Source organism: Pinus tabuliformis, chromosome 4_1 (assembly GCF_031772625.1).
Source record: "Pinus tabuliformis cultivar Carrire ecotype Pingquan chromosome 4_1, CPIR1, whole genome shotgun sequence".
Lineage (NCBI taxonomy): Eukaryota > Viridiplantae > Streptophyta > Pinopsida > Pinales > Pinaceae > Pinus > Pinus tabuliformis.
The window spans coordinates 73,190,439-73,213,143 of record NC_142303.1 but is presented as its reverse complement, the minus strand read 5'-3'; the positions used below and the strand labels follow the sequence as shown (position 1 = coordinate 73,213,143).

The window sequence follows — 22,705 nt, the reverse complement described above, 5'->3', positions numbered from 1 at the left end:
TATTTCTCTTTGTATTCTCATAATATGCTATCAATTCTTCCATAAAAAATGTCCAAGTGAAAAGTGATTTACGAAAATAAAGCCATCGATACCACACTAACTGTTTGGTTGTAAAATGGGTACGCAACATAAGTCACAGTTTTAGTATTCAATCTTCATTCTTTTCATGCGTCTAGTTCAAAGAATAAGGATTGCAACCTGGTTGCAAATGATTTCAACCTCTATAGGTCGCAGTTCCAAATGCGATCTCCTCAGGTCACATCCTTCATGGCGACCTCTAGCAAGCCGCACTTTTGATTTGAAACCTCTCCACAAGTCACAAAATCACAATGGTAAGCCTTATCAATGGAACTCGAAAGTGCAGACTAATTTATTATGAGACTATGTGACCTAACTGCCTGCGACCTCTCAAAGATCGTACTTTCCACTCACGACCTTTTCTCAAGTCGCATTGTGCTTATGCGACCTTTCACAAGTCACAATTTCCACTTGTGACCTTCCTCAAAGTTGCATTTCATCCTGCAATCTCCCTCCAGACGCTTTCACAAATGCGACCAACAAAATAAATGCAAAAGGCTTCTATATGATTACGCACATCCGACCAAGATATGCACTAGAAACATCACTAACGTGGAAGGAAAAACAAGCTACACGTTGATGCACCGGGGATGAGACAAAATGATAGAGGGTGTAATGCCCAAGGATGACAAAGGTATATCAACAGTGCATTCAAGTCTAATGACATCAAGTCCTGTTTCTCTCCTGGACTCCAACAACCCACCATTACCATTGATGTACATGACCGAAGGTACACCAGGGCACCTGGTCTTAACTGTGCCCACAATATTTTTAATATACAGCTTGGACCAATGATCCTCCTGATCTGATGTTAGTTTTCCACCCCATGAATAATAAATTGTACACATTATGCACCAGAATTGACTTGAAAAGCAATATACTCTGATATTTCTTCCGTAAGATGGGAAAGAAGAGCCCTTAATATAACAGACGATATGAGGCATATTGTCTTGATTGGTGCGAATGTTAGAGTTGTTCTGCCTTCGAAAATATATGTAGCAATGGTCCACGATGGTCCCACAAAGCCCAACATTACTGCTGTGCTGCCAAACTACGATATTTAAATTTGAACGCAAAATGTTCTGGGACTCCCCAACAAATTGAAGTTTTTCAAGTTCAAAAGGATGCAATACTTTCAAACCCTTTTCTGAACGAATTGGATTGTGAATTATAAGGCCCTTCACATCGTCAATGTCAAAGGAGATTCCAAAAGCTGGCAATGGAGTGAGTATATATGAAAAATAATAATGCCATCAGAATAGAAGGCTCTCCGAGGCTGCAAAGAGATTTCCACAATCAGATCAATTGTCTTTGACCTTTCTCGGAAAGATTGGTGTCTCTCTGCAACCTTTTTGTAAGCAACCATGTACCTTTTTTCTTCTCGTTTCTAAGCCATAGATGTAACAAAAGAGTGAGCACATAAAATATCGCATGCCTAGACTAGCGCAGAGGAAGATACAAAAGAAAGATAATGATTCTTGCATAGTCTCCTCAATCCTTCATGACTCCACTGAATTCCTAGGTACATATGACACGTTTCCAGTAGAAGGAGATAATTTTGACAACCTTCCAAACAATCTACAAGAATTGCTAAGTAGATATACTTCATTGACTAGGGTTTGCAAACAATTATGAAAAGGCGGAATAGGTATCTCCTATGTGATTATTGCCGAAAGTTTTCTCAATAATTCATGTATTCCTCCATTAGATGAACATGCTAATCATCTTCCATGTGTCAGGATTGTATTTGGTCATCTGGACCTTCATAAAACTGGTAGAACTTGGACAAATTATAGAAATTATGCATTGGTTAAATAACTCTGATTAGTAGAATTATTGTAATTGATTGTTTACCCATTAGTAAATGAAGTAATTGCATTTTATAAACATTTATAAATTAAAAAGAAAATATATTTTTCATAAAATATTTTTACCTTTAATTCAATGTTTTAGGCCATTTCCTTCATCAAAACTAGTTAAAACATACGAAATTAAGGTTCGAATGGAGGATAATAATATCAAAACTGAAGTGGCCAAGAATATCAATATTTAATTCTTTAAGAATATTTTCTTTAAGAATATGTTGTACCTGCCATCACACGTGACATATTTTAAAAGAAAATATACCATATCTTCCCATAGATCCTTGAGCCACCACCTCGGTACGCCTTTCGTCCAGTTGACATTTTGGTTTGACCTCTTTAGAAACTCGGTCCATGCTCTATTCTTTATTCATTCTTCCTTGAACCATTTTTCACCATTTCCTTCCAATCCCATAACTTTAGGTTTTTGAAAAATGCATTTAGGGTCATAATTCATAAATTTATTTAAGTATATGTCCCAAATTTTTTTTTTATTGTAAAATAAATTGATTTATTAGAACATCGGTTTCATGTTTGGGTCAATGATTAATAGGTCAAAGCCTGGTTTCTAGGGTTTATATCAAGAGTCTTTGTTCTTGTCAATATGTAAAAGACCCTTCTTGGGATATATCTATCAAATAAAAGATTTATTTTTATGTAAATTAGGTATTTTTGGTCTCCTCCACCAAGTTGTCCTCAACCTGGACAAGTAGCCTAATTAAGAGGCATAATCCACTATAAAGGCAATAACTCGACCTCATTTGGAACACATTCACAACAAGTTTGATCTACAGTTGTTGGATAATAAAAGAGGGTGCAAAATTCAAGGAATACGGAGAAAAACCATAGCGAATAAGTTTCTAGACCCTTTTTCTCTCTCTTGTGACCCACACGTGCGAAATTATGGAGCTATAGAAGGGCCAAAGTTGTAGAGCCACTGTAGGGCCGAAATTCTGAAGCTAGGAGGCCAAAATTCTGTATTGTTGCTGGGTTGAAGCTACTATAAAAGAAGAAACTACTGAAGGTTGTAGAATCATCTTGGAAGGCTGAATTGGTGGAGGAAGGTCTTTTGGTCAGGTCTAAGGTCATGGTCTATCTCAATTTTATTTACTAGTGGAAGAGTTTAATTGGGTTTTCCCCTATAGAGGGGTTTTAGCCTTGACTGAGTGCCTACAACTGGTGTCGTTCATATTCATGTTTTGATTTAATGATTTCTTGATGAAAAGAAGATAAAAAAGAACACAAAGAAAGTTAATAAGATTATAAAAATATTACAAGTAATTATCGGCATAAGAAAATATTTTTTTCGTTTTGGTCTTCCAACATGGTATCAGAGCTAAGGTGAAGGAGGAAAGAAAAAGGAAACTTGAAGGTCTATTGAAAGAAGGGTTAAGAAGGTAGGAGCAAAATAAGATCATTAAGGATAGGATCATCTATATCAAGTGAAGGAGATATTATAAAGTCTATGGAAACCTCAATGAAGACAAAAAACAAGCTAGAAGGAGCCTCCAACTATAGGGCATGGAAGAAGAGGGTAGACCTTATTCTTTTTTCCACAAGAAAAAAACGGTAATCTTTTATTTAAAAAATGAAAAGTTACACAAAGCATATGCATTGAAGCATTTCCGGAAGTTGCCCATTGGGCTCGTGTGCTTTCACACACAATGCAACGTAGTGAGGCTACCGTGCATTTAGAAAGAATGAGAGAAAAGAAAAAAGAAAGGAGGAAAGGACAGAAAAACTGGTTCCCGGGGGTGAGTAGAGGACTCACACCTCATGTTTTTCTCCCCTTCTTCTTTTCGACCTTGCGCCACTCTCCTTGGGTGGGCTCGATCGAAGCTAGGACTAACTGTGTTTCTGCTTTCTGTGGAGCTGTATCCTTGTCTGAGTCTGAAGTGTCTGAGGGGTGATGCCGTTTGATCCCTCCCATACTCATATCCTCGCTTGTCTTCTCTGCCTGATTTGAATGGAGTTGTGAAACCTTGTTGGCTGATATGTTTTCCTTTTGAGTCTCCTTTCCTTGGGTATGCTCAGTATTCTCTGTGGGGGTAACTTCCTCCTCTGCTTCTGATTCATCGTCCTCTGAGTCAGGAGGGGGGAATTGCCACCCTTTCCTCTGCTTCCCTTTCTGCTTCTTTTTACTGTTTGCTTTCTTGGCTTCTGGGCATGTACTTTGCAAGTGTCCTGTCAGCCTACAGTTCCTGCATCTGAAAGCAGTGTTTTCGTAGTCTAGTCCTTGCAGCCAGTTTTGTTGCTTGTATACCAGCCTTATGCTTTCCGGCAGTCCTTTACTTAGATCTACTTCCACACAAATGCGTGCAAAAGTGTAGATCCTCTCATCAGTCCTTTCCAGATCTGTTTTGATGTATTTCCCTATGTTGTTCCCAATTCCTTCCAAAACTCGTTCACTCCAAAAGTGAAGAGGAAGGTTATATAGGCGGACCCAGACCGACATTTTGGAGACAGTCATTTTGTTTGGATCAAAATCTAGAAACCATGGGGTCATAAAAAGACTCGATGTTCCCCAAAACAAAGGCCCTGTACTGATGATTGTATCTCTGACTTCTGTGGATGCGAATTTAACAATGAAAAACCTCTTGGAGCATAGATGTATATCACATTCCATGGTCCAATTGGTGAAGATCCAGTGAAATAGATCCATTGGCTTTGGCCAAAAACTGTTAAATCGACAGATTAGGACCTGTGTTTCATATGACTTGACGAAATCTTCAAGTCCTGTAGAATCAAAGTTTAGGGCTGGGGTTTGCCCTAGCTAATCTACTATGTATGGCCTAGGTGTGTATCCACCTTGATCTAGAGGGGACCTTGGATCTCTGTTACCCTGTAAGATGTTTTTGTAAGAGGAGCCTCCCTTGGGCTGATGCTGAGCTGCTGTCTTTTTCCCCTTGTCTCCTCCTGAGGACCTTGGACCTTGGGGCAGAGCACCTCCTCTTAGCCTGAGGTTTAAAGCAATGGTTGTTTTTGGGTTAATATCGTAGTTTCTCAGGGTTTTGCTGTCCTGAAGGGACCACCTACCACTAACCAAATGTTGGATCTGAACAAGGTATCCCATCAGTGCCCATATTTGTTGTTTCAACTGCATAATGGTGCTTTCTGCATGTACCCACTCTAGATTGGTTTTCCCCATAGGGGGTTTTATAAAAATATGAAAACAAGTTGATGTTACCTGTTGCCTGGGTTCTGGCTGTGATCCTAATCCGCCTAACCCGGTATCGCGCATATATCCCTTCTGCTGTCGATCTGCCTTAGAGATCAGGTCTGTGTGCTCTGGCTGTGAGCGAGCTTCCGGATCTGACCATAAATAGGGTCGTTCTTCCATTAGCAGGTCTGGATCTACGAGCCCGAGGCTTGATCTATGCTCATTGCCACGGATCTGTGGGTATATTGCCCGATCCGGGCTCAATGGCGGATGTTTGAGCCTATGGATGTCAAGAACAGCAACAAAATAATACAGATCTGCACTTTGATATGCAAAAAACCGGATTATTTCTTCATACCTGTGGCAGGATCGACGATTTTTCGTCCTGAGGGCTCCGTGTTTGCTAGAGACAGCGTCTTCACAGAGCGTGATCTCAGAGGCATTTACAGTTGTCTTCTCCGCCTGATGCAACACCGTATTCAACAGATCTGGCCAATAGCGCAGATCTTTTCTTCTTGTAAGCCCTGTCTTCTGCAGAAAACAAAAAAACCCTGCTCTTGGCGCACCGAAAGCAGCCGATGCAGTTCGTGCACGTTCCAGCTTCTTGCTTGCGGAGTCTCTGGTGGTTTGGTCGACGCAGTTCAGACTAAGAGCCATTGTGACCTCAAATGCCTATTGAGATTCTGGGTAGACCTTATTCTTTCTAAGCATAAAGTTTTGGATTTCGTTCAAGGAAATGTCAAGGAACCAACAAATGATGCATGAAAATAAAAATACAAGGAAACTAACATCTTGGCCATGAATTTGATTGTATATGGAACGAAGGAAAATCTAATCCCATACATATATAATATAGAATTTGCAAAAGAGATGTATGAAACCCTCCCAAGCTGTTTACCATCAAGAACGTTGGTGATATAACTAGTCTCAAGAATGAATTGAGAACAATAAAAATGACAAAATATGATATTGTGTCATCATATTTTGTAAAGATATCTAGAATAAGAGATGAACTCCAAGCTATTGATGAAGTTGTACTCGAGAAAGAACTCATGGTTACTGCACTACTAGGTCTACCAAAATCTTGGAGATCTTTTGCATAAGGAATTAGCAGTTGGAAAGATATACTAACCTTTGAACAAATGTGGAATGCATGCATTCAAGAAGAAGTCCACATCTCATTAGTAAGTGACAAGGAGGAGGATGAAAAAAAACAACACTTCTAATGCCTGCTCTGCTCATCACATGAAAAAGGGAGTATACAAGAATTTCAAAGGACCAAAAGAAGAAGGTTGATCTATTAAAGATATAATGCTACAATTTTCATAAGATGGGACACTACAAAAGCCAATGTCCTAAAAATACAAGAAATAAGAAGAGAGAAAGAGAACATGAAAATATTGTCGATGAAGCTCCATCCAAGAAAAACAAGATTGAAGAATCTGAAGTCAAAACTTATATTATTAAGCATTGTATTACATATCCTTCGAAGTCTACTATTTCAAGTCTTGTAACATTTTCTTCTATGCTTTGATTTCTAGAGTTTGTAGATCTAATATATATATTTTTAGAACTTTTTGGACTGTTCAAGTTGTAGGTATCCCTCAAAAGGACTATATTAAGAGGGAGCCTTCAACATTTTACCAAATGATAAGCATATTGTTCTTTGTTTCATATTTCATGTTTGGTTTCCTCGTCACATTGAGATTTGTTAGTATTGTATACTCATAACCTTTTTCTTTATATCTTCCTTGGTAGGAAAGCGTGAAATATACACAAATGTTATGGAGGAAACTTCAAAGGAAAGACTTGAGTCATGAAATAAGCTCTATTTCAAAGGAAGCCCTTCAAAATGATACTATGACAGGTTTGTTAAATAACAACTCAAGGTATGTTTTAGAATACAAGATTTGTTGCAAGATTCTCTTCATACAAAAAGGTATGATCATTCTCATTTGAAAATTTCTTTATATAAATAACATCTTTATGTCTAGGGTTTTGAATCATAAAAAATCTTGTTAAGGTAATTAATTATTAGATTGAATATACTCTTGTTATACTATCTCTTGTCATTTGTGTTGAAATATGTGACTAGGTTCGGTCTTAATAATGACATATGTAATCATGATTGTATGTATTTAATGAAATGAAAAATAAAAATAAATAAATTTATTATTGTTATTCTTGAGGCATGGGTTTTATGCTCAAGGAAAATTTTTTTTTAGGTCGAGTACCCATTGTGTGCTTTTAGGTTTGTCATAGACTCAATTGGGTCATTATCATGTATTCAAGACCCATTTGGGCATGTTACATATTGTCAATAAAATTTATTTGAGTCAGAAGACACTCCAAGACCTCGTCATGGTGCAAAGATCAAGTCGGCCTACACGAAGGGTCAAGTCTGCCTAAAGATATCAATTCGTACATGATGCAACAAAGTTGCAATCTGAAATCAATACGCACAGACCTGTGGGTTATGGGCCCATGCAACCTATCGGAAGTGTTATTGGCTTAAAACCCCGGCACACATAAAATCGGAACCACACGGGAAACACAGGAAAAAAACGCACTTCAACACATAAGACTGGACTTCAAATGCATTATGCCCGCATCTATAAATTTCTTGGATTTGCTCTTTTCTCCCGAACTCTTTCAAATCAATCTCCGCTGTCCATTGCATTCGCCGATCCAACGGTTGACGTTACACTCGATCAACGAAACTAATCATTGATCCTCCACCATAGATCGACCCGCACTAAATCCAATAGTTCACAAGAATTTTGGAGGCACAACTTGCACGGAGATTAACCGCTCGAAAAAGCAATTTTCTCTCTCCACCTGAGTGCTACATGTATGGTAGTGAGTGGAATCTGAGGCCTTCCTCGAAATACCACTTACCGCTTTTTGTCCACTTGATATACCACTTTCACTGTTTAAAACCCGCTCTTCTCTTAATTAATCTTGTGATGCAATATATGGTAATCCAACAGTCGGGAAAGGTTCACTCCGTTGGTTCAAACTGGAATTAATGACTGAGATCTTATGTTGAATTGTAAAATAAATTGACTTATTATAATATCGGTTTCATGCTTGGGTCAATGATTAATAGGTCAAAGCCTAGCTTCTAGGGTTTATATCAAGAGTCTTTGTTCTTGTCAATATGTAAAAGACCCTTCTTGGGATATATCTATCAAATAAAAGATTTATTTTTATGTAAATTAGGTATTTTTGGTCTCCTCCACCAAGTTGTCCTCAACCTGGACAAGTCATCCTAATTAAGAGGCATAATCCACTATAAAGGCAATAACTTGACCTCATTTGGAACACATTCACAACAAGTTTGATCTACAGTTGTTGGATAATAAAAGAGGGTGCAAAATTCAAGGAATACGGAGAAAAAACATAGCGAATAAGTTTCTAGACCATTTTCTCTCTCTTGTGACCCACACGTGCGAAGTTATGGAGCTATAGAAGGGCCAAAGTTGTAGAGCCACTGTAGGGCCAAAATTCTGAAGCTAGGAGGCTGAAATTCTGTATTGTTGCTGGGTTGAAGCTACTATAAAAGAAGAAACTACTGAAGGTTGTAGAATCATCTTGGAAGGCTGAATTGGTGGAGGAAGGTCTTTTGGTCAGGTCTAAGGTCATGGTCTATCTCAATTTTATTTACTAGTGGAAGAGTTTAATTGGGTTTCCCCTGTAGAGGGGGTTTAGCCTTGACTGAGTGCCTACATCTGGTGTCGTTCATATTCATGTTTTGATTTAATGATTTCTTGATGAAAAGAAGATAAAAAAGAACACAAAGAAAGTTAATAAGATTATAAAAATATTACAAGTAATTATCGGCATAAGAAAATATTTTTGCCGTTCTGGTCTTCTAACATGGTATCAAAGCTAATGTGAAGGAGGAAAGAAAAAGGAAACTTGAAGGTCTATTGAAAGAAGGGTTAAGAAGGTAGGAGCAAAATAATATCATTAAGGGTATGATCATCTATATCAAGTGAAGGAGATATTATAAAGTCTATGGAAACCTCAATAAAGACAAAAAACAAACTAGAAGGAGCCTCCAACTATAGGGCATGGAAGAAGAGGGTAGACCTTATTCTTGCTAAGCATAAAGTTTTGGATTTTGTTCAAGGAAATGTCAAGGAACCAACAAATGATGCATGAAAATAAAAATACAAGGAAACTAACATCTTGGCCGTGAATTTGATTGTATATGGGACGAAGGAAAATCTAATCCCGTACATATCTAATATAGAATTTGCAAAAGAGATGTATGAAGCCCTTTCCAAGCTGTTTACCATCAAGAACATTGGTGATATAACTAGTCTCAAGAATGAATTGAGAACAATAAAATTGACAAAAGATGATATTGTGTCATCATATTTTGTAAGGATATCTAGAATAAGAGATGAACTCCAAGGTATTGATGAAGTTGTACCCGAGAAAGAACTCATGGTTACTGCACTACTAGGTCTACCAAAATCTTGGAGATCTTTTGCATAAGGAATTAGCAGTTGGAAAGATATACCAACCTTTGAACAAATGTGGAATGCATGCATTCAAGAAGAAGCCCACATCTCATTAGTAAGTGACAAGGAGGAGGATGAAAAAAAACAACACTTCTAATGCCTGCTCTGCTCATCAGATGAAGAAGGGAGTATACAAGAAGTTCAAAGGACCAAAAGAAGAAGGTTGATTTGTTAAAGATTGAATGCTACAATTTTCATAAGATGGGACACTACAAAAGCCAATGTCCTAAAAATACAAGAAATAAGAAGAGAGAAAGAGAACATGCAAATATTGTTGATGAAGCTCCATCCAAGAAAAACAAGATTGAAGAATCTGAAGTCAAAGACTTATACTATTAAGTATTGTATTACATATCGTTCGAAGTCTACTATTTCAAGTCTTGTAACATTTTCTTCTATGCTTTGATTTCCAGAGTTTGTAGATCTAATATATATTTTTAGAACTTTTTGGATTGTTCAATTTGTAGGTATCCCTCAAAAGGACTATATTAAGAGGGAGCCTTCAACATTTTACCAAATGATAAGCATATTGTTCTTTGTTTCATGTTTCATGTTTGGTTTCCTCGTAACATCGAGATTTGTTAGTATTGTATACTCATAACCTTTTTCTTTATATCTTCCTTGGTAGGAAAACGTGAAAAATACACAAATGTTATGGAGGAAACTTTAAAGGAAAGAATTGAGTCATGAAATAAGCTCTATTGCAAAGGAAGCCCTTCAAAATGATACTATGATAGGTTTGTTAAATAACAACTCAAGGTATGTCTTAGAATACAAGATTTGTTGCAAGATTCTCTTCATACAAAAAGGTATGATCATTCTCATTTGAAAATTTCTTTATATAACTAACATCTTTATGTTTAGGGTTTTGAATCATAAAGATTCTTGTTAAGGTAATTAATTATTAGATTGAATATACTCTTGTTATACTATCTCTTGTCATTTGTGTTGAAATATGTGACTAGGTTCGATCTTAATAATGACATATGTAATCATGATTGTATGTATTTAATGAAATGAAAAATAAAAATAAATAAATTTATTATTGTTATTCTTGAGGCATGGGTTTTATGCTCAAGAAAAAAATATTTTTAGGTCGAGTACCCATTGAGTGCTTCTAGGTTTATCATAGACTCAACTGAGTCATTATCATGTATTGAAGACCCATTTGGGCATGTTACAGATTGTAAATAAAATTTATTTGAGTCAGAAGACACTCCAAGACCCCGTCATGGTGCAAAGATCAAGTTGGCCTACATGAAGGGTCAAGCTAGCCTAAGGATATCAATTCGTACTTGATGCAACAAAGTAGCAATCTGAAATCAATACGCATGGACTTGTGGGTTATGGGCCCATGAAACCTATCGGAAGCGTTATTGGCTTAAAACCCCAACAACACATAAAATTGGAACCACACGGGAAACACAGGAAAAAAACGCGCTTCAACACATAAGACTGGACTTCAAATTCATTATGCCCGCATCTATAAATTTCTCGGATTCACTCTTTTCACCTGAACTCTATCAAATCAATCTCTGCCGTCCATTGCATTCGCCGATCCAACGGTTGACGTTACACTCGATCAGCGAAACTAATCGTTGATCCTCCACTTTAGATCGACCCGCACTAAATCCAATGGTTCACAAGAATTTCGGAGGCACAACTTGCATGGAGAGTAACTACCCGAAAAAGCGATTTTCTCTCTCCACCCGAGTGCTACGTGTCCGATAGTGAGTGTAATCGGAGGCCTTCCTCGAAATACCGCTTACCGCTTTTTGTCTACCCGATATACCACTTTCACTGTTTAAAACCCGCTCTTCTCTTAATTAATCTTGCGATGCAATATATGGTAATCCAACGGTCGAGAAAGGTTCGCTCCGTTGGTTCAAATTGGAATCAATGGCTAAGATCTTATCTGACTCAACACTGTTAAAAGTACAAAGGCCCGCGATTTTTCTATTAACTCTGTGTTTTCTATTACGAAGTGTGAAAACAGAGAAATCATAAATTCTATCCCGAATACAAAGAAAATAAATGCACAACGAGGGTTTCCACAGGCTTGATAATTAATCACACACATAACATAAATTATTCATAATAAAAAAGATTACAGAGTCTTGGCCTTGGCCCAATTACAACAAATAAAAGACCTCTGTTTCAAAATACAATCCACACACTATTCTTGCTCTTGCTCCACTCAATCCCCCTTCATTACCTTTTTTCCTTCCTTTTTATCAATCGAATATCACTCTATTATGTGCCTAACAACTCAATCCCTATTTTTAATCAATCTAACAACAAATCTCTAATTCCTAGCTCTACCACACACCTATGCTAACAACTTATCTTTGAACCTAAAATAAGACAATTTCTAACTATTACAATAATGAAATACAACTCATTTCTTGAGAGATCCAACCCTCTCAGTAAAACTGACTTTTGACCAATCAGGTCAATGAAATTCAACTTGTTTAGCCACAACATGTGAACAAACTCACATTGCTGCTAAGTCCGGATGCTCCTGCATCAGACTCCCAGAGAAGAAAAGAATCGTCCTTCAAACTTTCAGGACTTATGCCATACTTCTGCAATTCTACTATTGTCAACCAGTTAGCATCCTCCACTGGCTGTCCTTTCCATTTGACTAGATATTGGAAATAAGTCTATCCTCTGGCTCTTTTGGATACTCTTTTCTCCAAAACAACTTCCACTTCTTTCTTATCTGTCTTTGGCATTTGTTCTTCCCAGTTCACAGTTTGAACTTCAGCTCCTGTAGTTTCCTCCTATAGATCTGTCTCTACCTCTTTGTATGGATACAAATCTGCAACATTGAAGATAGGCGATATTCCAATCCCTTCTGGCAACTCAATTTCATATGCATTAGCTGAAAACTTTCTTACAATTCTACATGGTCCTATCTTTTTTATTTTCAGTTTATTGAAAGTTTTGGCAGGAAATCTTTCTCTTCTCAAATACACCATCACTAAATCTACCACTCGGAATACTTTCTCTCTTCTTTTCATATCTACCCTATGTTTGTATTTGCCGCTGCTTTCCTGCAATATGCCTCTGACATCTTCTTGTAGTCTCTGCATCTGTTTTGCAAACTCTTCAGCTTTTGCACTTCTTGTCTCTTGTTTACTCAAATTTCTGAGCTCATACACACCTCTTGGATTCATTCCAAAAACAATCTGAAATGGACTCATTCTAGTACTTCGGTTTGGAGTATCATTATAAGCAAATTTAGCCTGAGCTAGTGCTAAATCCCACTGCTTAGGATTTTGATACACTAAACTTCTCAATATGTTTCCAAAGTTCCTATTTACTACTTCGGTCTGTCCATCTGTTTGAGGATGGTATGCTGAACTAAAACTGAGGTTAGCTCCTAGTTTCTTCCAAAGAGTTCTCAAGAAATGCCCTACAAGCTTTGTATCTCGATCGGATACAATACTTATAGGTAATCCATGTAATCATACAATTTCTGAAAAAAATAGATTAGCAATATGTGTTGCATCGCTAGTCTTCTTACATGCAATGAAATGTGCCATCTTAGAAAATCTATCTACCACAACATAAATAGAATCATTCCTCCTTTGAGTATTAGGTAAGACCAAAACAAAATCCATGCTAATTGCATCCCATGGTCAGTTTGGTATTGGCAATGGCTGGTACAACCCTGTATTCTGGCTTCTCCCTTTAGCATGCTGACATATCTTGCACTTCTCAACAAATTTATTAATATCAATCTGCATCTTTGGCCAAATTTACCTGTGCAAACGTTTTCTCTTGTCCAAAGTGACCAGATAATCCTCCATTATGTTTTCCCTCATAGAACATTTGGGAATGCACAACTTGTTACCTTTAAACAATAAACCTACTTGGATAAGATAATGTAACCACTAACTTCTGTTATGAACTATTGGATTTTAAACTGCTATATAGATATCTTTGAAATCCGCATCATCTTTATACATTTCAACCATTTCTTCAAATCTTATAACACCCACTTTGAATTCTTGCATAATAAAACTTACCTTACTCAATGCATCAACGACTTTATTTGACTTACCACTCTTCTGTTTTATCACAAAAGTAAAGCTTTGCAAAAATTCTACCCACTTGGCATGTTTCTGGTTCAATTTCGGCTAGTTATTGATGAACTGTAAGGCATGATTGTCTGAATACAATATGAATTCCTTTGGCTGCAAATAATATCTCCATTTCTTTAAGGCTTGTACAATAGCATAAAATTATTTATCATAAGAAGAATATTTCTTCTTAACTTCATTTAGTTTCTCACTAAAGTATGCTATTGGTCTCTGTTCTTGACTCAAAACTGCTCCAATTACAACTCTACTAGCATCTGTTTCAACTTGAAATACCTTTTCAAAATCAGGTAAAGCCAAAACTGGTTTCTCTATGATTTTCTCCTTCAACAACTTAAAATTCCTGTCTGCTGCTTCTGTCCACTTGAATGGTTGATTAGTCTCCTTGATTGTTTCAAGAATTGGTGCACAAATCTGACTAAAGCCTTTGATAAAATTTCTATAAAAATTTGCAAGACCATGGAAGCTCCTTACCTCAAATATATTTATGGGAATAGGCTAGTTCCAAATTACTTGGACTTTCTCTGGATCCATTTTCAATCCTTCTTTAGAAACTACAAATCTAAAGTAAATTAATTCTTCCTTCATGAAACTACATTTATTTAGATTTATCAGTAGTTTCGCCTTCTGCAGAGTTCTTAGAACCAACTTAAGATGCTCTAGATGTTCTTCTTTACTTTTACTAAAAACTAGAATATCATCAAGATAAACAATAACAAACTTACTTGCATATTCCTTCAAGACTTAATTCATTAATCTCATGAACGTGCTAGATGCATTAGTGAGTCCAAAAGGCATCACTAACCACTAATACAACCCACTGTTTGTTTTAAATGCAATCTTCCATTCATCGCCTTCTCGAATTCTTATTTTATGATATCCACTCTTCAAATCTATTTTAGTAAAATATTTTGATCCACTCAAACAATCCATTAAATCATCCATGCATGGCAAAGGAAATCTATACCTGATAGTGATCTTGTTGATGGCTCTGGAATTTGTGCACATACGCCATTCTCCTCCTTTCTTTGGACTGAGTACTGTTGGTACAACACATGGACTAAGACTTTCTCTGATTAGCCCCTTATCCATCAACTCCTGCACTTGTCTTCCAACTTCTGTGTTCTCTTGAGGAGTTAATCTGTACGCTGCTTTATTTGGAAAACTTGCTCTTGGTATTAGATCAATATGATGACTAATAATCCTTATCGGTGGTAATGCATTTGGAAACTCATCCACAATAATATCAACGAAATCATCTAACAAAATTTTAACCCCTTCAGGAAAATCATCCAAGTTTTGGAAGTTAAAATTACCTTTGGTCTTCCCACAATAGAAAAATGCAACTCCTCGTTTTTCACTACCTCCTCTAGTAGCTCTTTTCCGCTTATCAACATAATACTACTTCCAGGTGTTCCTTGGTCAGCGTATTCCTTCAATGGTAGCAATGTATGTTTAGTTCCATCCTTCTCCAGAGTATAAGTGTTTCTCCTCCCATCATGAATAGCTTTTTGATCAAATTGCCACGGTCTTCCTAGTAATACATGTCATACATCCATGGGCATTACATCACATAATATCATATCCTTATACGTACCAATTTGTATCTCAACCTTGCATTGTTCTGTCACAATAATTTGATGTCCCTTCTGTAACCATGACACTCTCTAAGGAGTAGGGTGTATTGTCTTTACCAATCCTAGCTTGTCCACCATTTCTATAGAAACAAGGTTATCAGTGCTTCCACTATCAATTATCACTTTACAACATTTACCTTTAGATTTGCATGTAGTTCTAAATAAATTCTTCCTCTGCGCTGGTTCTTCAATCTCCTTCTCTGTCTTAAGCAAGGTCCTTCTCAATAACAGGGATTCTCCTACTTCAGGGGATTCTTCCTTTTCCATAAGTCGAGGTGGTTCTGGCTTTGCCTCAACCACATTCACATTCCTTTGACTTGCTGGTTTATTATGAGGACAGTCCCATGACACATGTCCCCATTCTCCACATGTATAACACCGAATATCTCTTCCTTTGCCTCTTCCTCTGGGTGCAAATATTCCTCTGTTAAATTCTCCTCTCTGTGGTGGTCTACTACTTGAACTTCCTGCTTGATGCTGATGTTGCTGACCCCTTGGTCTGGTAGTTCCTCTACCTCTTACTGAGCTTCTTCCTCTATTCCTCTGATTCTGTTTTTTTAATATCTTCTCTTCTGCCTTCAAACCTGCTTGATAGGCATCTTCAATAGTCTTTAGACTCAACAAGCTGATCTCATCCTGGATGTCATACCTTAAGCCATTGATATATCTAGCTACCTTTTCCATGTCATCTTCTGCATGCCCTGCTCTAATACTCAATCTATAAAACTCTTATGTATATTCTTTAACATACATTCTTTTTTGCCTTAAATTTTGCAATTGTTTAAAAATATTTAACTGATAGTCTTTAGGCATAAATTTGGCTTTAATTTTACTTACCATTTTGTCCCATTGCTTGATCTTGGACTTTCCTTTTCTTGTTCTGGATGTTTGTAATTCCTCCCACCAAATAGCTGCATGACCCTTCAATCTGGTAACTGCAAATTTCACTTTCTTTTTGTCATCAGCTTCCTCTTCATAGTCAAAATATTTGTCTAATGAACTGATCCAATCAATTAGCTCTTCTGCATTGAGACTCCCTTCATATGTAGGAATTTCCATCTTTGGTTTTCCTCCTACTTTCGCCAACATCTTGATAACTTTGGTAGTTTCATTTTCCTCCTCTTCTTCTTCCTTAGAAGATTCTTCTTTAGCACTGTCAGCTCCTTCATCAGGTGTTCTTCTCTGAGCAGTCTCAATTGTTTCCATTCTCGTATGCATACACCAAATCTCTTCCAGTAGAACTGCATTTGCTTCAGGTCTTCCTCGACCAATGCTAGCTCCTCTCCTCGACGACATTTTTTCTGCAATCAACCTTAATCTATATGCTCTGATACCACTTTGATGCAGCAAAGCTGCAATCTGAAATCAATACGCATGGACCTGTGGGTTATGGGCCCACGAAACATATCAGAAGCATTATTGGCTTAAAACCTCGGCAACACATAAAATCGGAACCACACAGGAAACACAGGAAAAAAACGCGCTTCAACACATAAGACTGGATTTCAAATGCATTATGCCCACATCCATAAATTTCTCAAATTCGCTCTTTTCGCCCAAACTCTATCAAATCAATCTTCGCCGTCCATTGCATTCGCCGATCCAATGGTTGACGTTACACCCGATCAACGAAACTAATCGCTGATCCTCCACTGTAGATCGACCCACACTCAATCCAATGGTTCACAATAATTTCGGAGGCACAACTTGCACGGAGAGTAACCGCCCCAAAAAGCGGTTTTCTCTCTCCATCCGAGTGCTACGTGTCTAGTAATGAGTGGAATTGGAGGCCTTCCTTGAAATACCACTTACCACTTTTGTCCACCCGATATACCACTTTCACTGTTTAAAACCCGCTCTTCTCTTAATTAATCTTGCGATGCAATATATGGTAATCCAACAGTTGGAAAAGGTTCGCTCCATTGGTTCAAACTAGAATCAACGCTGAGATCTTATCCGAATCAACACTGTTAAAAGTACAAAGGCCAATGATTTTTCTATTAACTCTGTGTTTTCTATTACGAAGTGTGAAAACAGAGAAATCATCAATTCTATCTCGAATACAAAGAAAACAAAAGCATAATGAGGGTTTCCACAGGCTTGATAATTAATCACACGCACAACATCAATTATTCATAATAAAAGAGATTACAGAGTCTCAGCCTTGGCCCGATTACAACAAATAAAAGACCTCTATTTCAAAATACAATCCACACACTATTCTTGCTCTCTCTCCACTCAATCCCCCTTCATTACCTTTTTTCCTTTCTTTTTATCAATTGAATATCACTCTATTCTGTGCCCAACAACTCAATCCCTATTTTTAATCAATCTAACAACGAATCTCTAATTCCTAGCTCTACCACACACCTATGCTAACAACTTATCTTTGAACCTAAAATAAGACAATTTCTAACTATTACAATAATGAAATACAACTCATTTCTTAAGAGATCCAACCCTCTAAATAAAACTGACTTTTGACCAATCAGGTAAATGAAATTCAACTTGTTTAGCCACAACATGTGAACAAACTTTCACATTGCTGGCTAAGTCCAGATGCTCCTGCATCGGAGCCCTTCAAAATCCTATAAATAAGAAGGAACTCGATCTCATTTGGAAACTCACTCAAGAAAGTTCAATCTCCTCAAGATAGAATATGGAAAAGGACAAAAAAGAAGAATGAAATAAGGATCAAAGTTTTTGGGCCCCTCTCTCTCTCATGTTAGGGTTTCTATAGTTGTTGGGAAAGTCAAAGTGTTATAAATTTGTTGGATAAGTCAAAATGCTGGAGAGTTGTTGGGCAAGTTGAAGTGCTGGAAAGTTGTTGGGTAGCTCGAAGTTGCAAAAGGAACTACTAGGTTGAAGTTGTAGAAGAAACTGCAGGGTCAAAGTTTCATAAGAAACTTCTAGGTCGAAGTTGCAAAAGAATTTGTTGGGGTTGTAGAAGAATTTGTTGGACGTTGAAATTGTAGAAGCTGTGGAAAGCAAAGATCGAAAGGTTTTACTTGGTCTTGGAGGGTCTTGGTCAAGGGTCATAGGTCTTAGAATTCATCAATTGAAGTTTTATAAGAAGAGAATAATTCTTGTGGGTTTTCATCTCATGTGGAGAGGTTTTGGCCCTGGATGATCGCCTACATCTTGTGTCCTCTTGTCTCATTGTTCTTTATGATTTGGTAGTTGTTTGATGATAATAACACTAAATATAATCAAGGGAAATAAGAATCTAATTAAATTAAGTAAAAATACATCACAAGCGGTTATCAAAGTAAGAAAAATCACCTAATCTAGCTACCCTAAATTTCTCAACATGGTATAAGAGCTAAGGTGACTACATCAAGGAAAGACAACTTAAAGAAGGATACTTAAGGGTTGAAACATCAAGAAGTTCGATCAAGCAAGGAGTATAATACCTAGCGAAGACAAGGAGAGATAAAGGAAGGAAGAGCAAAGTACTTTTGGGTCTATTTTCTGGGCTATATTCTCCACACATGTGAAGTATTAGGGCATCTTTTTGCAGTAACAAGTATTGAATTTGTAACCACCATCAAAGGTCAAGATTGCAAGTTGAAATAACAAGAAAAAAAGGTTAGGTCAAGCGAAGTAAAAAGGAGGAAAAAGTTTCCATCTTCTAGTCACACATGTGATCTAGGGTTACTACAAAAAAAGTTGAAATTGTAGACCTACTACAACAAGCCAAAATTATAAAGAAGGGTCGAAATTTGAGGTTGTGAAACAAGTTTGACTAGCATTGACTTGAAAGAAGAGAAGCAGAAAAAATTATTGTCATTATCATCAAGGAATCAATGTGATCTCTCTTTGAGTGAAGGATCACTTTCAAAGGAAGGCATCTTCACTAACAAGACATCTTCTATTATCTACATCATAATCAACATCAAGAAGGCATCAAGTTGAAGATTTCATCATCTAGGAGTATCTTCACTTGCCAAGTAAGTATCTTTATATCTATATATGAATCTGTCAAAATGACTTCATTTTGCAAGAAAAGCAACAAATTGGTTGGGTCGTCAAACTTACTTGCATGGAAGAAGAGGACACATTTGATTCTCATAGAAATGAAGTCGTTGAGCATGTTAAGGGTTTTGTCATTAAACCTCCAAAGGAAGAAGCTCAAGCCATAACTAAATACATGAAAAGGGAAATACAGGCTCAAAGGATTCTTATAGAATCCATCAAGGATCCCCTCATTCCGTTTGTAAGAAAGTTAGAGACATCAAAGGAAATCTACAAGCACCATTGGAGAATTCATATCTTTAAGAACCAAGCTGTATAAAATGAAGATATCAAAGGAAGAAGGAATAACCTCATACTCCATGAGGGTGTCAAAAATTTGAGACCAACTACAAAAGTTGGAGGAAATCATGTCAGATAGAAAAATGACCACCATGGTGCTCTACCTAATGAATGGGGCAACTTCGTATCAAGCATTTTTGGAAAGAAGAAAGCCACACCATTCAGTGAACTCTGGGCATTGTGTAAGATTGAAGAAACCAGGTTAAAAACTAAAAGTGATGTGGGACCAAGCGAACAAGTTCAAACAATTGTTGCCATGGCTATAAGAAAAGGAAAGTTTGGAAAATTTGGTCCTCAGAAAAAGAAGAAGAAGGATATGTTGAAGATTCAATGATATGGCTATTAGGAATATGGGAATTTCAAGAAAGATTGTCCAATTTCAAGAAGGACAACAAGAGGAAAGGAAGAAATGAGGCTCATATCACTGAATAAGTGAAAGAACCCGATGACAACAAATCCAAAGGGATAAATATTCACTATTAGGGTTTATTGCATTGAGAGGCACTCTACAATCTAGTATATGGGTAATGTGTAGATGTAATGTAAGAAAGTTTGGAAACATTTTTACATGTCGACTTAATATGTTGGATTTATAATATTTCCAAATTTCATGTCAACTAAAATTAATATAAAGCCCAAGGGAGATGTTGTAGTGTCCGTTAAAAATTAAAAGTAATAAAAATAATAAAATTCAATTTTGCTACATTGTACTTTTTCTTTTATTAATAAAATTATGAATAACTTTTTAGAATAACAAAAATCATGATATACATATTACAGTAAATTATATAAGTAGCAATAATAAGTTAAGATCCATTTTACCTTATAAAATAGAATAATGATTATGTAACCATATTTAAATTTAATTAATAAGCACATAAACTTACAATATAACAATATGTTTAACCATGGATATTCACGTCTACTTTGCCATAGATATTATTAGCTAGTAAATAGGATTTTTTAGAATACCATGGGCCAATACCATGGATCATCAATACAACATGCCCAAAAACCATCTCTCATTTCACACTCAAAATATTTTATAAATATTTTATTTGAATTTAATTTTATAACATTTTTTTATTAAATTTAAAAGAAAAAATATTATAATTACTTTTGAGATATATCTACACCTCTATCACATGAAAATATATAAGATATAAATAGTAGCTATAAATTAAGATCCATTTCACCATATAAATTAAAATAATAATTTTGTAACCATATTTAAATTTCATTAAAAAAAAAAAAAATACTTACAATATAACAAGATTTTTAACCATGGATATTCACCACCACTTTACCATGGATATTATTAACAATACCATACCATGTGCCAATACGATGGCTCATCCATACCACATGCCGAAAAACCATCCCTCATTTCACAATCAAAATAATACTTACAATTAACAAGACTTTTAACCATGGATACTCACCCCACTTTACCATGGATATTATTAACCATACCATACAATGGGCCAATACCATGGCTCATCAATACCACATGCCCAAAATCAATCTCTCATTTCACGATCAAAATATTTTATAAATGCATTTTTTTACTTTAATTTTATTACATTTTTGGGCCAAGATACTCTCCATCTTACAGTGGAAGAGTTTTTGTAATGTCCAGCTATATTATGTTATCTAAACATTTTGACATGGTCAAATTCACTAAAAAAAAATTAAAAAAATTATTAATTAAAACATTTTGACTAAGTGAAATTATATAGAAATAAAAATTAAACTAAAAGATAAAATTAATAATTAAACCAGCCTAGATCCATCTTAACTCTGGATCTATCCAGCTCTGATATTTGTCGAGGTGCAAACCTTTGTTCAAGTTTTTCACTCAGAAAAGAGGTTTGCACCTTGAGAGATTTGATCCCTCTTGGGGCTTGATAGATCCATAGTTAAAATGGATCTAGGCTGGTCCAACATATAGCAAGGAGAAATGGAAGGTGAAAAGACCTCCACCATGGCAGTGAAGATGAGAAACATTATGACGAGATGCATCTTAGTAGAATATGACATCATATTAGAAGAATTTGATTAAATAAATAGCACGAGAAATCCTTATAAAATCTTGAAATGTAGCTGACGTAGAAGTCTACATAGTTGCAACAATCATCATAGAAGCAAGTAGCTCTTGGTAACCTCATTGAAAGCATAAACAATATCTATGGTTAGAATAAATTCATTTAGTGTAGAGCTCATCATACATCTTGGGAAGGAGCATTTGTAAGATGAAGATAATTAAGATCCTTTATTGGAATCTTCATTATAAGGTTCATCTCTTGGAAGAAGCGTCTCATTGAGAATTCCACCTTGTATGGGATTCATTGTTTGGAAGAATGATGGTATGATGACAAAGGAATGAAACATGTCAATATGGTTGAAATACTCTCAATCAAGGAAATGAATTTTGCGAAGGAATCCTAGATGACCAAAAGGAAGAAATGAGGTATGCATGCATGCATTTGATAGATTTACTCATGTGATCATATAGTTGTAGATATCATGGATAAATGCTCTATCTCATGAGCATGATTAAAGAAAAGGGGATCTCTTCGTTGAAAATATACATGAAGGAAAGGTTCACATATTGACTAGATGGAATATGTTGCAGAAAGCGTAACTAGGTTCGGTCTTCATAATGACATGATCTTTGTATCTAATGTAATAAATATAATAAATTACTTTTGTATATCTTGCTACATGGGTTTCATGAGCAAGAAGTGTGTTAAAATTGGCAACCAGGGCAAAACTTCATGTGGGTCATCTTATTCATGGCTGATAATATTTTTATTAGATTCCTCTCGTCGAGAGGTGTAGGATTGATATAAATATCATCCGATTCCGATAAGTATTCATGGAGATATGAATTTATTTTGATTATGGAATTATTATCAAGCCGACCTACAACTCATGTAGGCTCAGAAGCCCAATAGTCGCATCTATTCACCCACCAACGTTGTGTATAAATATAAGAGGAATTTTCCTCATTTGG

General features: G+C 36.3%; 1 pseudogene; it reads right to left on the bottom strand.

The window, feature by feature from the left end:
- Positions 1 to 647: 647 nt before the first annotated feature.
- LOC149174213 (uroporphyrinogen decarboxylase 1, chloroplastic pseudogene) lies at positions 648 to 5,757 on the bottom strand (annotated as a pseudogene).
- Positions 5,758 to 22,705: the final 16,948 nt, after the last annotated feature.